Source organism: Heliangelus exortis, chromosome 21 (assembly GCF_036169615.1).
Source record: "Heliangelus exortis chromosome 21, bHelExo1.hap1, whole genome shotgun sequence".
In the NCBI taxonomy this organism is placed as follows: Eukaryota; Metazoa; Chordata; class Aves; order Apodiformes; family Trochilidae; genus Heliangelus; species Heliangelus exortis.
The window spans coordinates 8,215,402-8,231,593 of NC_092442.1; the positions used below are offsets into that span (position 1 = coordinate 8,215,402).

Here is a 16,192-nt window from a genome sequence, read left to right on the forward strand (position 1 = left end):
TCCTATTTATCAGCCAAACTGTGTGCATGGGCCATGGCACTTCTCCAGCTGGGATGTAAGCCCTATAGGGAAATTCCCAGCAGGAAAAAGCACTCTGCTCAGAATTTCCCATCCCGAGCATCCCGGTAAGAGCAGAAGAGACAACTCCAGGGTGTCTCTCAGCAGCATCCCTGGGAAGAGATTCCAAACCTCAGTCAGCCCTTCGGCTTTGTTCAGATGAAAGTGGAAAAGTGCCAGAACCACAACTCCTCCTCGGGCTGCACTCACCCCAAAGCCATGGGGCAAACCCTTGGGCCAGGAGGTGATGGTGGCACCATCTGATGGGGTCTGCCCAGCTCCCGGGGGGATTCCTGGTGCAGGCAGGATGGGAACAGCAGGGAAGAGCCGGCGGGTTTGTGATACGGGGCAGTGCTCTCAGCACCTTGCATTGGATGTGTTATTAATCTGCAATTAGAGCAGGAGGGAGCCAAAGCAATCTATAAATAGCTGAGCAGAGAGGAGCTGACTCAGACAGCAGCAAACGGGATCTCAAGAGCTGCGAATTTGGCCCAAGGATTGTGGCAGGGGGGGAGGGAAGGCTGGAAGGATGGTGCATGGAACCCTCTCTTCTGTCCTCGTGGAAGTCCCACACTTGGCTGCCCCGAGAGGGGATGGAGCTGCAGGAGCCAGCACGACCTTTACCTGTGCCAGAGGACAGGCTATAAAGAGCAACAGAACCAAGCACGGGGCAGGTCCCAGAGGTCCTCTCAGATCCCCCCAGTCACAATGAGTTTTTTTTTTTCAAAAGATGATCATGAAGCTATAAATACAGCAGCACCAGTGGCCTTTAATCCTGGTTCAAGAGCAATTTGACACTCCTGCTTTGCTCTTCTGCCCTTCTCGTGGGACACTGGAGCTGGGGTGGGATGCTGCCCATCACTTCTCCATTGGTTCTCCTGATCCCTTTCCTCCTCTTGGAGAAACTACTTGGGGCTCAGCCCCACAGACTCCTTCCCCCATGCTGCCTCTCCCATGGGGACAGTGGCTCCCACCCGAGCTGGGGGATTTTCTTGCTGACAGCAAGGATTTGCAGTAGCACTTCCAAGCTGCCAAACATTCTGGGGTTATTTTTACCCATCTCCAGACCAGGATATAAATAGTGCCCCGTTGCTGGCCAGGAAACATCCCATGGACACCTGCTGGGCACAAAGGAGATGTCACCCCCAAGGTGGTGGCACATGGCCCTGGCTACAGAGAGGTGCTTGGGGAGGGGAGGTGATGTCTGAAATAACAGACCCCTGATCCTGCCCCTTTCCACAAGGCCCCCCAAAACTTTTGGCTTCCTCAGCCTCTTGGTGCTGGTTTGGGAAGCTCTCAGGGTGTTGAGGACCATGCAGAGGGGTTAATTACACATTCTATGTTAACTACACATTCTGTGATTAAATGTCTCCAGGATGGGCCCCTGTCAGTCAGGTCACCCCATATCTGTTGGGGGATCATCCCCACCAGGACAGAAAGAGGTGGAAATAGTGACAGGAGGCCAGGAGATGTCCCCATCACTGATTTGCCTCCTGCCATAAAAATCACATGGAGATTTTCCAGCCTGCTCTGTTATTTATGTTATTTATGGCTCAGAATCAGGCAGCTGGCTCCCGGCGGGGGCTGCCCCGCTGAGGACATTTCTACAGAGGTTTTGTTCTCCATGTGTGGAAACTTCTGACTACATGAAGGAAAATGCTGGAGGGGGGGGAAAAAAAAAATAAAATACTTTACCAGGGGCCCGACCTCCCCCAGTGGTAACGTGCCCCTCGGTAAAGGGTTTCTGTGCAAGTGTTTGGCTGCTTTACAGAAATAACAGAAGAGTCTAAGAGCAAGCACACTTTTATGTATCTCTGTTTCCTTGTGAAACCCAGACTGGTGTTTTCTTTTCCACTTGGACAAGGATTTCCCCATCAGTGCTATTTTTAGGGAGGTTTCAGGGCAGGATTCAGGGGCCTCTCCTGGCCCAGCCATGGATCCAGAGGAGATGAAGCACTGGAGGACTCGGCCTCTGCCCCCAGGTTTCCTGCTTTGCTAGCAGGTGTCTCACCCTCACAAATGGGGGTTTTGCTCCATCCTCACCTCCCAGAGATTCTTTTGTGTTTGTTTTTGCAGTTTCCTGGCTGGAAGTGAGGTGACCACAGTGCAGGGACAGGAGAAGCACCGGAGCATAGCACAAAGCAGGGGTGCAGCCAAAACTCGTGCTCAGAGGGCACAGAAAAAAAGACCTCATCAAGGTAAAGTGAATTTTTAACTGCTGGCCAAAGGACATTCAGGTCCCACATGGCAGCTCAGCAACACCCCAATTGCTCCTGCTCAGAGACAGCTGCAGAGTAGGGTAAGGAAGCCCAGGGCTGAGGAGGTATCAGCAGTGCCCATCTCCATCTCCAGGGCCTCCCCCTGTCCCCAGGTTCTGGTTGTTTCTGGGATTTGTTTGTGCTGGGAGGGAGTTTGATCTCAGAGCATCCATGCTGCTGCAATCCTGGCCAGGCTTTGCTGCTCCAGCTGGTCTCCCTGGGATGGGTTTTGTGGCAGGTTGGTGGGAAGGAGCTGGGTGGGAACAGGTTAGACAGGGGAGGAGATGAAAGGGCTGAATCCCTGCCTGGTTTTCCTTTGAGCTCTGCTTTCCCTCTGAACACAACATCCCAGCTGTTTATTGGGCTGCTGTGGCTCTGTGCTCCCGGTGAGGAGGAGGAGGAGGAGGACTTTGTCACCACGGCTGCGAGGGGGGCACTGTTAATGTGGATCCTGTTTGCAAGCTCGGGGAGGTAAATTGAATCTTTTAAAGCCCTGATGCCTGGCAGGGACGAGCTCTGGCAGGCTGGGAGCTGCCGGCAGCCGCACGGCTCCGCTCCTGGCGCCCTGAGCCATTAGGGAGGCACTCAGAGTGTCCTTTATTTAATCGCAGCCACGTCACACGTGGGGTTTCTGGATGTGACTGCTTGCACGTCCCAGCTCCTCCTGATGGATGCATATAGAAGTTGAGGGCTGTTGATTCGCTCCGTGGGTTTTTTGGCAGCGTTTTTTGCTCTGGGGCTCTGTCCTCCAGCAGCCACCCCTTTGCCCTCCTGGGTTCCTCCCCGTGTCCTGGCAGCCTCAGACAAGGGAGGTTTTTTGGCTCTGTTTGCTGTTGGCAGGAAAGAGGAGCTTGGTGTTGACAGGACAGACCTGGATCACATGAGAGGTGTCTGCCCAGTGGCCCCCCAGGAGCTGCAGTGTAAAACCCCTTGTGCAAAACCTGAATTTCCCCCAAGTGCAGCCTGAACTGGGCTCTTTGGGCCCTTTGTAGTGGGCCAGGTGTTGGCTTGGTTGGGTTTAGGAGGGCTGCAGGTGACAATTCCCATCACAAATCAGCTTTGCTGGGTGCATCCCCTGTCCTGATTTCTCAATCAAAAAAAAAACAAAAACAAACAACCCCAAAAAAAACCCCAAAACCCAACAAGCCTTGGAACCAAGCAAGGTTCAAATCTTAGAGGGGAAAAAATAAAAAAAGCCCAGACCCAGCAACCCTTGCTGGAGGAGCTGCTTTTGGATTAGTTGCCTACAAGCAAGAAAAGCTATTTTGAACCAGAGGCCAGGAATGTTTCAGCTAATCTCAGGTAAAAGCTGATTAAGGGCTCAGTGGGGAGATTTGGAGCAGGTCCTGTGGCACAGGGAGCCTGGCCATGTCCCCCAGCTGCACTGCCTGGAAAACCACCCCACTCAGCAATGATTAACAGGCAGCAAAGCTCAGAGCTGCCTTTCCCAAGGTGTCAGAGGGGATTTCATGGCATAAACCCTTGCCAAAGTCTCTGGAGCTTAAGCCTGACCTTTGGCAGCTTTCAGCACCCAGGAGCTGGGAAGAGGAGATCTTTGTGCTCCTTTCCAGGCTGATGAGCAAAGGCATTGCAGAGGCACCTTTTTTGGGTTTTACCCCAATCAGCAGTGTGACAGCAAGTGCCTTGGTCATGTCTGTGTCCAGGGGAAATATTTAGATTTCAGCCACCATTTTCTGGCTCTTGCACATTTTTTTTCTACAGGAAACGTGAACCTCAGCCTGGGTTAGCTCTGCTTTGCCCACCCTGCATGAGCAGTGTCCTTCCAGGGAGCAAAAGGCAGAGGTTTGAGGTGGGATCTGGAGGATGTACCAGCCATTAACCTTGCTGTACAGACCCAGCTTTCCCAGGGGAAGGCTCTCTGTAGTTTGTTCCAGCAGCAGTTTGTAGTTTGTTCCTCTCCCCTTTGCTTTGTGCCAGGCACAGGAACACAACGTGTGGCACCTGTGTCCCTCCAGCACAGAAAGGTGGCAAAAAAAGGTCTTTGGAGGAACAGCAAACAGTCAGGTGCCTTCAAGGATTTGGAGCAGAGAGTCTAAAAGAAAGCCATAGGAGCTTTCTTCACCTGCAGAGCAAAGCTCCCTGCAATGGGAGGAGCCTTGCAGACCAATGCTAGGTCCTTCTGAGCTGCAGGTCAGGTCCTCCTGACTTCAATATTTGCTTTTTATCTACCTTGTCCTTCCCAAGTGGCTGCACAGCCCCAGTCCAACAGCAGCCCCTTGTCCAGGGCTTGCAGCTTGGCAAAACCATGGCCCAGCAAACAGAAGGCAGGGTTTCTGCATTGCAGCTCATGAAACCACAGAGCTTCCTATACATATAAATGCTGAATTCTTCACCTATCCCATGCCCAGCATGGCCAAACCCCCCTGAGCATCTCCTCCAGCTGGGTAAACATAAACCAGACTGGAGCTCAACTGCAGGCCCTGCTTCAGCAGACAGGGTGAGGTGTAAACACAATGTAATTTCCTCTCCAGAAAAAGATTTACTTACCTCTCTGGTCACTCTTGACTTGAAAACACATTTGGAGAGGCTGGTAAGGAATTGCTTGGATTTGATTTTTCCTTAATTAATTTTTTCCCCCAGGCAGCACTGGGCTCCAGGGACCCAGGTTGAGTCTGTGAGGAGCTGCTGCAGCTCCACAGGAGCAGCATTGTAGGGAAGTCAGAGGTGTTTTTAAAGGCTCCATTTCAGGTGTCTGTGTGCTGCTGCACACAAATCACACCTTGGGCTGGGAACCCTTGTATCTGCTCAGGGCTCTCAGCATTTAAAATATTTCTGAGGCTGAGGCCTTGCTGCACACAGAAATCCAAGACACATCCTCCTGCCTCCCTCCTCCCAGCCCCAAGCCCCAGATTCAGCAGCTGAGTCTTGGGCTTATCCAGAAATTCAGAGAATTTTCCTTCAGCACTGAAATCCCAAGCTCTGTATGTAAATTGCTGCCTGCATATATTTGCATATATCTGGATGCAGTGGGTAAACTGGGAGCAATTTTTCTATTTAATGATGCTTGACTCATGTTACCAGTGTGAAAACATTTTCTGAGGATTTGGAGAAAGGATCTGAGTGCTGGGCTGGCTGTGTGGGGTCAGACAGGGTAGGTGGGGGCTCATGGACCCCATGCCTTCTGGTATGTTGCATCCTTTTCTCCTTTTAGTATCTTCCCAGGAATTAGGGTTTTTTACCTCTTTGGAATACTGCAAATTAAGTAGCTCTGATCAGTATTTTTCTTCCCTCTAAAAGACTATCAGTCAATCCTATTTTTTAAACAAGTCCAGTCTGCAATCTGGGACATCTGGCCCCTTTTCCTCCCCTTATCTGAGGCCATACATGATATAGGATTGGGTGACCCCAAAACTGGCAATTCCCATGCAGCACAAAGCCCAACTCTGATCTGCACCATGACAAGGGCTGGGCTGGGGAGGGCACCACTGGGGCTCTGGCCATAGGGCTTACGGGACAACTGGGACCTGTTTTTCTTGGGAATGCACCCAAAAGCTCAGTGCTGGGAGCAAGGAGGATCTCAGGGTGCTGCCAGGTGGGGTGGGCAGGGATGTGGAGCTCCTGCTTGAGCTGAGCCAAACCCTCCAGCAGTGATGTCACTGTTTTTGTCTGGATTAAAGAGAAATGAGAATTAATCCTCGGAGTCCAGGGAGATCTCTGGGGTTTAGCATTTTTTCCCTGATCATTCCTTATTTTTAGCAGATGCTTTTTATTTTTAGCTCCTCACAAAAGCAGCAGGTACTTGACATCCCTTCCCTCAGCATCCTCAGCAGCTCTGCAGGCAAGTGATGGGGGGAGAGGATGTAGTGCCTGAGCAGCCCCAGTTTGAGTAGGACAGAGAACACACAAGCACCAAAATGTTTTCACACCTCCATTTAAAACCCAACCAAGCTGCTGGGCTCAGGCCCAGGTTTGCACTTGCCCTGGCACAGGTGAGCTCTGAGCTGGGCCCCATCTCCCTCTCTTCCATTACCATAACACCCTTTCTTAAATCATTTTGCTCTGTCACACCTTTGCTTCATCTATTTGCATTTTGTTAGCAACAAAAAAAAACTTCCTAGAAATAAATTTAAAAAAAAGAAAAAACAACAACATTCTATTTTCCTTGCCCATCACCCCAAACAGCTTGACCTCGGGGGCACCCCACTGGCTCCACCTCCTTAAAGATGCCACCACTCCAGGGGTTTGGATCAGGGGTTTGGATCAGGACCATCAGCCTGTCCCCTGCTCCAAAGGGGGTTTCTTGTCAGCTCAGGCACTCAGCATCCTTCAAGATAAATCCTTTGCTGCAGTTGTGCTCTCAGCATCCTCCTCCAAACCGGAACAAAAAAATGAGGTTAATATTTAATTAGACACCTTCCTCCCTTTGGATCACAGCAGCCTCGTGCAGCCTTTGACAACAGAGCAGGACACAGCAGCCCCAGGATTTATCTGTTCCTCTGAGAAGGTTTGCAGAGGTTTGCAGGAGCTGTGCACGGGGCCGTGTCGCTCCTGGCGGGAGGCGGAAGGAGGTGAAAAATGGAAATGCTGGAAAATGCAAAACCCTCATCCCCCTCCCCACCACATCCTGCTGGGCACAAAGGCTCTGAGCTGACACAGGAGGGCTGGAAAAAATATCCAGATGTTGGAGCTGAGCTGGGGCTGTGCAGGGATCTTAATTCAATCACTTCCAGACAGATTTGGTGACAAGCACGTGCTGCCTCCAGGCTCCACTTACAACCCATTGCTGCTGCTGGTGAAGAAATAAATCCTAGGGGCTCTGGGGGGGTCAGTGGGTGCCAGCTCTGTCCCCAAGGTGTGTCTGAGGGGGAGCAGATCATCAGCTTTGCCATGGCTGGGGGAGAAGCTCTGGGGTTTGCTGAAGGCCACAGGTACAGCTGAGCCAGCACCCTGCTCCTGCCAGGCCCTGCCGTGTTTCATAGAATCATGGAATTTTCAGAGCTGGAAGGGACCTTTAAGATCATTTAGTTCTGACCCCCCTGCCATGGGCAGGGACACCTCCTGCTGGATCAGGGAGCCCTGTCCAGCCTGGCCTTAAAAACGTTCCAGGGATGGGGCTCCCACCACCTCTCTGGGCAAGCAGTGTCACCACCCTCATGGGGAAGAACTTCTTCCTAACTTCCAATCTAAATCTCCCCCCCTCTAGTTTGAATCTATTCCCCTCTGTCCTATCACTCCCTGATATCCTAAAAAATCCCTCCCCAGATTTTTTGTGGGCCCCCTTCAGATACTGGAAGGCCACAATAAGGTCCCCTCAGAGCTCTCTCCTCTCCAGACTGAATAACCCCAACTCTCTCAGTCTCTCCTCACAGCAGAGCTGCTCCAGCCCTCTGATCCTCCTCCTGGCCCTTCTCTGAACCCACTCCAGCACCTCCACGTCCTTCTTGTGACAGGGGCTCCAGAACTGGACCCAGTACTCCAGGTGTTGGTCTCACCAGAGCCGAGCAGAGAGGGAGAATCACTTCCCTCAGCCTTCATCACACTTCTCTTCCTGCAGCAGATGGCTTTGTCCCCATCATCCCCTCTCCCTGGGTGACAAAGCCCAGGCCTGCCCTGCCCCATGGCCCCTGAGATGGTTCTGTCCCTGGGGACAGTCAGAGGCACGAGGGGCTCTGAAGATGCTGTTGTCCCCTGAGGCTGTGAGTGAGGAGCCCTCAGGCTTTGCTCAGCCACAGGACATGAGGGGGACCCTGGGCCCCTCTTCACCCAAGGTGCCAAACCCTGGGGTTTTGGGCAGGGTGGAAGATTGATTTCTTGATTAAAGTCTAACGCGTGGTGTAATTAAGGAAATCCTCCTGGTTCAGAAAGTCATTAGGAGATGATTAATTGGGATGAAGCTGGGAGCTGCCTCCTGCTGAGGAGCAGATGCAGATGCACCCCAAGGGCTCCCACAGCTCAGGCTGGTGAGTGGTGGTTGGGATCCCTTCAGGTCTCTGTTTACACTCCTTCCATGAGCAGTTTAAGGCCTTTCACATGAAAACATTTCATTCACTAAACCAGTGATGCTTCAGCTGCAGAGTCCCAGAGAGCCAGGGCTGGCAGCTCTCTCCAGAGGTGATCCACCTGCCCGGAGGGATCCATCCCTCCCAGAACCATCCCTGACCCACCAGCTCTTGGACACCCAGAGCACAGTCCCAACCAGCACAACTTGGTTCTGTTCCTCATCCCCTCTGCAGTTCTTGGTCCCATTTGATTTGTGGTGGTACAAGCAGAGGGGCTGCTCTGAGGGATGGAGATGTCAGGGCAATGGGGACATCTCAGCTTTGTGCATCTGCATCACAAACTGGTTTTGTTCATCGAGTCCTGACTCACAGTTCTGTCAAACAGACTGAGAGAAAAGATCAGTTTGCACTGGGTAGCAGAGACCACGTTTCAAGACAGAAGAAATGGAGCAGGGAAGATCAGTAACTCAGGCTGTCAGCAGGCACCAGCATGAGTTATTAACACACGTATCAGACGTGTCTGAGGAGCTGTGCATGTGGAAATTGTTATGGATGGAGGAAATTCTGGTTGCACAGATGCTTGATTGTGTGATTTGTAAAGAGTTCAGCTGCCCTCAGCACTGAGCTTTAGTTTAGGCCCAGTGGCTGAGTATCAAATGGGAGGAAAAAAGTCATTCTGCAGTTTAGAGGGCTTGAAATCATGGACTAAAATGGGCTTAATGAGTTGTGTGCACCCAGAGATCACTCCTCTCCCCACAAAAGGCACTGAAAGGCTTGCAGGGCTGCAGATCTCTCCCAGGCACAGATTGCAGCTTGCTAATTAACCTCCTCCTCTGATGGACCTGCAGCAGGGAAGGAGATGCTCTGTCTTGCCAGTCCCTCGTGCCCTGCAGGGTTGTTTTTCCACTGAAGCTAAGGAAAACAAAAAAAAAAAAAAATAAATCAGGTACTAGAGAGTAAAATCCAATCTGCCATGAAAACCCCTCACTCCCCAGCAAACTGCAGCTACATCCACAGCCTCATCCTGGCCAGCATGGTCTGGAAGCTGCTGGTCCAGTTGGCCAACACCAAGCTGGAAGGGATTTACACTGGATTTTGCTGTCAGCATCAGGGGTGGCTGAAATGTGGCAGTGCTAGAGCAGGGAGCTGTAGTTGTGTGTCTGGAAGAGGCTGGAGGAAAGCTGGAGGTGTGGTGAGGGTGGGCATCCCATAACCTCAGGCTGGAGGCACCCCAAGTGTGTGTCTGTGTGGCACAGGTCATGGTGAGTTTTATGGGGGAGTCCAGGCAGGACTTAAAATGACCTTGGGCAGTCAGACAAGGATGTGTTTTCAGGTGTCAAAAGTACTCTGAGGTTCCTACACTCAGTTGTGCTAAATACCAATTTTTTTTTTCCCCCAAAAATATCTATAATCCAACCAGTTCAAGAACTTCCCTGGCATCTCTGTACGTCTGAAGGGAACAGAGTGCAACAGCATCAGCCCCCGGGGAGCAAATCTACTTCAAATCCAGCAAAAGATACAGTGCTGAAGTCATTAAATCTTTGGCTAAGCTAAAAAGGCAGAGTGAATAATGGTTTTAATATGCTCAGGAAATCCTCCACGTCAGATGAGATCAGAAGGAGCCATTAGTGAGGATGGCCAGGGGTTCTTCTCCAAACAAAGGCCAGTTCTGAGTAATTGCAATTCTATAAACAGAGCATCACTTGAAAAATTCAATAATTTACCCAGTGTCTGGGGAAGCATCAAAACCTGGTGGTTAATGCAGAGGTAGATGGGTGGAAAATAATTAGCACCCTTACACTTTCAAACTTCTTTTTCAAATCTGCATGGCACTGGAGCCATTATATATTTAATGGGCTTTATCCTGCAGCAGTGGGAGCAGTTTTGCCAAATTCTGTTCGTGCTCAGAGATCAGCCCTCACCAGCTTTTGAATAAAAAAGACCTGGTGATTATTTTTCTGATTGTTTTTCTCAATATGCTCACTTTTATTTTTCATTAAAACCTAAGAAGCTGCTTGCTTCACAGGTTAGATTTACTTATTTATTTTTACATCAAATTGCAGCAAAAAAAAAAACAAAAAACAAACACAACAAACCAGCCAAAGCTGTAAATTATTATAATACCAAGCACAGAGAGTTAGTGCAGGGGTTTTTTTAGCTCCCACCAGCAGAGGAGCACTCCAGTGGCTCTCCAGCACCAGCTGACCCTCAAAACACTGCTCAAGTCCAGGACTGTTGCCATAACAATTTTATGGGGAGCCAAGAGGGTGTCAGCTTGTTCCCTGACCCATGAATCTGTCTCTCCAGAGTAGCTTTAGTCAACCAGCATTGTGTCTTCTCCATTTAATGCCCTGCTATAAATCCCAGCAGTGAGTCCATGCTGGGCCAGCCATCATCCTTTTCTTGTAATGGACTCAAGCTGCAAAATTTGGATTCAAAGCTCAGAGCTGTTTGGATTTAAGGTTTTAACTTGCCCATTATAGAAATAAGAAACAGATGGGATTTGCAGGCCTGGTTCAGGCTCCACGCTTCTCATAAGGTCAGTGTTTCAATCAAGTCAGACTGGAAGTCACAGATTCATTTCTCCATGTGCCTGTGGCACTACTGGCACATCCCAGCACAAAGTATCCCCAGGGCTGGAGTCCTTAAAACTCTGAGTGAGTTCTGTGTGTTCTGGAAAAGAAATATTGCTGCTGGTTCTGCAAGGGATGTGAAATTAGTGGCAACTGGGAACGTTTGTAGTCAGGGCCAGGAAGGTTCTGAGTGTGCATTTCTGTACATCAAAGCTTTCATATTTTTAGGACTTGATAACTGAAGACTGCACAATATCTCTTTTTCATCTAACAAGGGTTCTGGGAGACAGATGGAGAGATGGGCTTGGTGTATTCTGAGTAATTTCCACAAAAAGAGCATCTTGCTTCACTTTCTTGTAGACTCTGCTCCTTAGAGCAGAGCAGGGCAGTGGCAGCACCTTCCTCCTGGCTGCCACCTGCCAGTGAAGCTTCAGCTGAGAAAATCACCAAATTGAGCAGTGGAATTACAGCCTCAAACTGCATTTTGCAGAAGGTCACGTGAAAATATCCCATGGTTTTCAAACCTAAAACCTATTTAAAATGAGGCTGTTGAACACCTTGTGGCCTGTGGTGTGGGACAGCTCTCTGTGGTTTGTTCCTGTGCAGTAACAACACAAAAATTCTGCAGTTCCTTGGAGTGAAGGATTTCCTGGAGGGATGTAACTTGTTCCTGATGACTTGTGGAGATGGTTTGAGCTGGAAAAAGAGATTTTCAGAAGTGCAGTGCTGAAAGTTCACAGCCAGGTGTTGCCTCAAGTGTTGTGCAACTAATACCCAGGGAAATAGGTCAGCAAATCTAAATAAGCAGCTGTTTGCAGGGTGTCCATGCAACTTTCCTGCTGCTTTTGTCACAGATGCAGAAAACTGGAGTATCTCATAAAAAAGAAAACACTTTAATGTTGGTTGAACCTCCCAGTCAGAACAGCTGAGACAAGGGCAATGCCTGGGGACACAGCAGCCAGGATGCTGCAGGGAGTGAAGAGCTAAGAAAGGCAAATGTTTGGTCTGTAAAGGCTCCCAGCCTAATGTGGGATTAGTGGAAAGAAAATGGATTGCACATTAAAATTCATGAAGGAGTACAATTTAAGATCCATGAATAACAGGGCCACGATTATGCTGGAGCAGGGATTTGGGTTTGGTTTTGTTTTTTTCCAGAGCTGGTGGAAGAAATGATGTCATTACCAGGACGTGTGTGTGGCTGCTGTGTGCTCTGCCCTTGGCACTGGCTGCAGATGCCCCCAGCTGAGGGCACCAAAGGGTTAAACATGGGGCCAGGAGGAAATTTGAGAAATTTGGGGTGTAGATTCACAGACAAAATAGACAAGGGGGGTCTTTTTGTGGGGGGGGGCTGTTTGACAGTTTTGTGTCCTCGTATCCTGGATGTCAAGGATGAGTTTTTGGTAAGGAGGAGCTTTGGTGCTGGTTGGTCTGTGGCTTTCACACCTTTTTTTCTTCCTAATATAAACTGCATCCATCTCAGCCCCTTCAAAACAAAGTTGTGGAGGGAAATCACCCTGTGATCACAGGAGATCTGCCAGCTGCAGCACCTGAGGTGAGGGCTATGGGAAGGGAAGGAAGGCAAGGGGTGTCTCCAGTTCATCCTGAGCTAATTCTGGGAGAGCACTGAGGAGCTCTGGCTTTGCTTAATGACTTAGTGTGAGAAAAGCTCCTGCCAGGGGTTAATTCTTCCCCTCTGTGAGGACAGAGGCTGGGAAAGCAGTCAGCTGCTTCTAGTCTGTGGTCTTAATATAGAACAAATGTGTAGTATTTTGTCCTAGATTTAACAGCTGGGGAGAAAAAAAAAATTGCTTTGAGTAGTAGGAGGTGCTGTCACATACCAGAGGACAATTCCAGGGTAGTTTAGGATTTCTGCTTATTTTACAGGCATAGGAATATAAGTGTTTAAATCACAGGCAGGGTGCACTCTAAAGGGAATGGAGAGCCTGAGTGAATTATTATTTTGCACGTTTGATGAGGAAGGCAGAAGAGAAATGATGTCTGACACACAGAAATAGATCAGAAGCCTCCCGTGGGTTGTGACAGAAGTGCAAGTGTGAGAAGGGCTTAAAATAGCCAACAGCTTCCTTACTGAGGCACAAAAGACCTTGAATTAGGGAAATACTTCAGGTGGAGATGGGTCTGCTCCATACCTGGTGGATTTTTGTTTGCTGATTGCTCTCAGGAGTGGGTGTTGGTGCTGCCTCCCCTCGTTGTCTTTGGTGAGTGTGGGAAGAAACTGTTCCAGTTTAGCAGGAAAATCCCAGGCATCAATTTAGAGATGTAGGGATTCCCAGTCTCTGAGGAGACTCTTCCCATGCCACTCTGTGTTGATATTTCCATGCAGATGATTTCCCTGATCCAAAGGCTGCTCGGAGGATTGCTATAAAAGATTTTATTTTATTTTATTTTATTTTATTTTATTTTATTTTATTTTATTTTATTTTATTTTAAACCACAGAGGGTGCCCATCTTTGGCAGTGGCTTTTGTATGAGCATCCCTGAATTGTTTCCAATATTCAGCTCCTCCCCTGTTTGATTCCTATGGATGGATGGATGGATGGATGGATGGATGGATGGATGGATGGATGGATGGATGGATGGATGGACCCTGTTCTGGGTGAGAATGTGAACAGCTGAGCCAAAGCTTAATCCTCCCCTCAGCCCCGTGACCTTTTAATTCACCCTTGCACCTGGCAGGAGCAGCAATCATTCATCTCTCTGGCCTCAGAAACAGCTGCAGAGCTGACACTGGAGTTAAATTTTCAAAGGGTGATGCAGGGGGACGTGCCAGGGTGCTCAATTAACAAAACCAATCGCTGGCCCCTCACAGACCAACTTGAAAGACAAAAGAGAAATTCAGAATAACAGCTGAGGCTCGCAGAGCCAGGTCCCTCCTGCTGAACACAACAGGGGCTGTGCAGAAACCTTTGCAGAACGGGGGCGCTGGGACCTGGAGCTCGGGGCAGGGCAGCTCTGTGGCCATGTGCAGACAAAGCACCCGGAGCAGCTGCTACAGGAGGGGGTTCGGTTCCGGTTCGGACTCTGGGGAAGTGGAGGAGCAGTTGCTGTAGCAGTTCTCTCCTCCTCCCTGCCCGCAGCAGCTGAGTTCTGCCGGGGAGCTTCTCCAGGGGCTGTGCCCGGCAGCAGATTGCAGCCGAGCTCTGCTCTCGGGGCAGATCCTGCTGCAAATCCTTTCCCAGCTCAGAAATCCCAATATTTTATTCTGGCGGAGCAATTCCCAGCCTGGAGCTGGCGATCCAGATCCCTTGCCACCTGCTGGACAGAGCAAGCCAAGCCAGGGGCAGTGCGGGCTGATGCCAGTGCTGTGTTTCCTGCAGCCTTTTTTTTAGCAGAAACCTGTGAATGAGAGAGGTGGCTGCCCCAGGCAAAGGCTGGGGAGAAACTGTTGTTTTCCATGGAGCTAAACACAGGGAAAATCTGTTCATTAAGTAGGAGAAAGGCTAAAGCATCTGATTCTGCCTTCAAAAAGAAATAATTTTTAACAAAGGGAGCAAAATCTGAAATTAAACGCCTCACCTTGCATGTTTTGCAGATGGAGGTGTAAAGGGGGGTTGTGTTTCTGCTGTGTCTGACACCTTCTTTCCACAGTGCTCATCCTCTCTTTTCAGAACAACCCCTTTTCAGTAAATGACTCACAGGCAGCTCCACAACACCCCTGGCTGTCAGGAAAACTGCTGGGTGTCTGACAGGAGTGGGGCTGGCAGGGAACCTTGGGGTGTTCTGTGTATCTACAACAAATTACAGCTGGGAGACCTTTCTTCTAGGAAGTGGCCCTGCTTAGAGAGGCCATGCACAAGGCAATCATCTGTCTTTGTGTAATTAATTGATGTGGTTTCCTTCCCAGACACCAGGGGATGCCCTCTTTGTCATGGAATGGGCCATTTTGTCCAGAGCACAGGCAAGAAAACTCCCCAGGGAGTCACCTTCCTCTGGGAAGATGGATAAACCTGTGGTGTGCAAGTAGGGATTGGGATTCCCCCCAAATCTGCTTGTCAGAAAATACATCCTCACAGGGGAAAAAAAATAAAAATAATCCTAAGAAATAACTCAGTAGGGAATTTGCAGTTGTGTGCAAATCTCAACCTGAGGAAAAGAGCAATTTCAGTCTTCCTGGCTAGGCTGGAAGTGTCCCTGCTCCTGATGCAGCAGCTGTGAGGGCAGGGAGGTGTTTTGCAGAGTTATTGGAGCAGGGAATTGTGCTGGGATTACTGGGGGCTTCCCCCAGCTCTGCCTTTGATTTGCAGAGTGTGCAGACCCCCTCAATTTGTTTCTGTTTTCCCCATCTGTGGAACTGAGATAGGATCACAAGGGAATTGTAGGGCATGATTCATTAATGTTTATTAGAGGGAAATCCCTAAATGAATGGGGCTGTATTCCAGGAGGACAAAGTTCAAGACTGCAAAGAGGCTGATTAAACCCAAATCTGCCATTCCCAGGCTGGGAAGGCAAAAAATAAAACAGAAAAGCAGTGTGTGATTTCAATAAAATCAAGCAGATTGTACCTGCATTCGTGCAGACATACGTGTCTGTGACAATCATTAAATAATTATTAGTAAATGTACACCAAAAAGCATCATGAGAGTGGGTTTGAAGTTTCCAATAAGGAATAATAAAGCAGTGTGCATGATCAGTGATAACTTTAGGAGTGAGCAGTGGCAACATGGAAATTAGTAGATTCAGGCTGGGAATTGCTCTGCCAGAATAAAATAATTTCTGAGCTGGGGATTGCTGCCACCTCCTCAAAACCCTGAGATACAATCCCAGGGATGTCTCCCAGTTGTGGGACTGTAGTGAAACAGTTATTGCAGTGCTCTCTTCCCTCTGGCTAGGTTAGGGAGGAAGGGGAGAACAACAGTTTATCTGCCTTGGTTTGACAGTGACAGTTTGTTGGCAGAATAAATCAATATTTACAGGTTGGAGGAGCTGAAGTTGGAAACGATTTCCCGAGGTTTGGAGCATGTTGTGTTCTGGCTCAGCTCCTGAAGCCTCCGGGAGGTGAATGCTCGTCCTGTTGTGTCCGAGGCAGGGATGGAGGCGATGGGTGGTACCTGGAGTCAGGAGGTGCCTGAATCCGGTGCTGGGGAGGTGACAAATCCGCTGTGTGGTTCCTGTCACAGACAGAGAGAGCCTCATGAGGAGGGAGACATCAACATCCACGGGACTGGGGCGGGAAACGGAGGTTAAAAAAAACAAAACCAAACCAACCAACCGAAAAAACCCCGCAATAAAACAAAGCCCCCCAGCCCCCACAATGCTGTGGCAGAAGCGGGGATTTATTCGCATCCCTCCGGTACCCGCTGGGAGCTCGACCCGCCGCCGGTTC

The 16,192-nt window shown here is 49.6% G+C and overlaps 1 long non-coding RNA gene across 1 annotated transcript; it reads left to right on the forward strand.

The window, feature by feature from the left end:
• The first annotated feature begins 1,991 nt into the window (after nucleotides 1-1,991).
• Nucleotides 1,992-15,868, forward strand: LOC139806204 (uncharacterized). Its single transcript, XR_011730181.1, has 3 exons — nucleotides 1,992-2,039; nucleotides 2,134-2,255; nucleotides 15,783-15,868. It is a non-coding gene; the product is annotated as an uncharacterized lncRNA (long non-coding RNA).
• The last annotated feature ends 324 nt before the right edge of the window (nucleotides 15,869-16,192 follow it).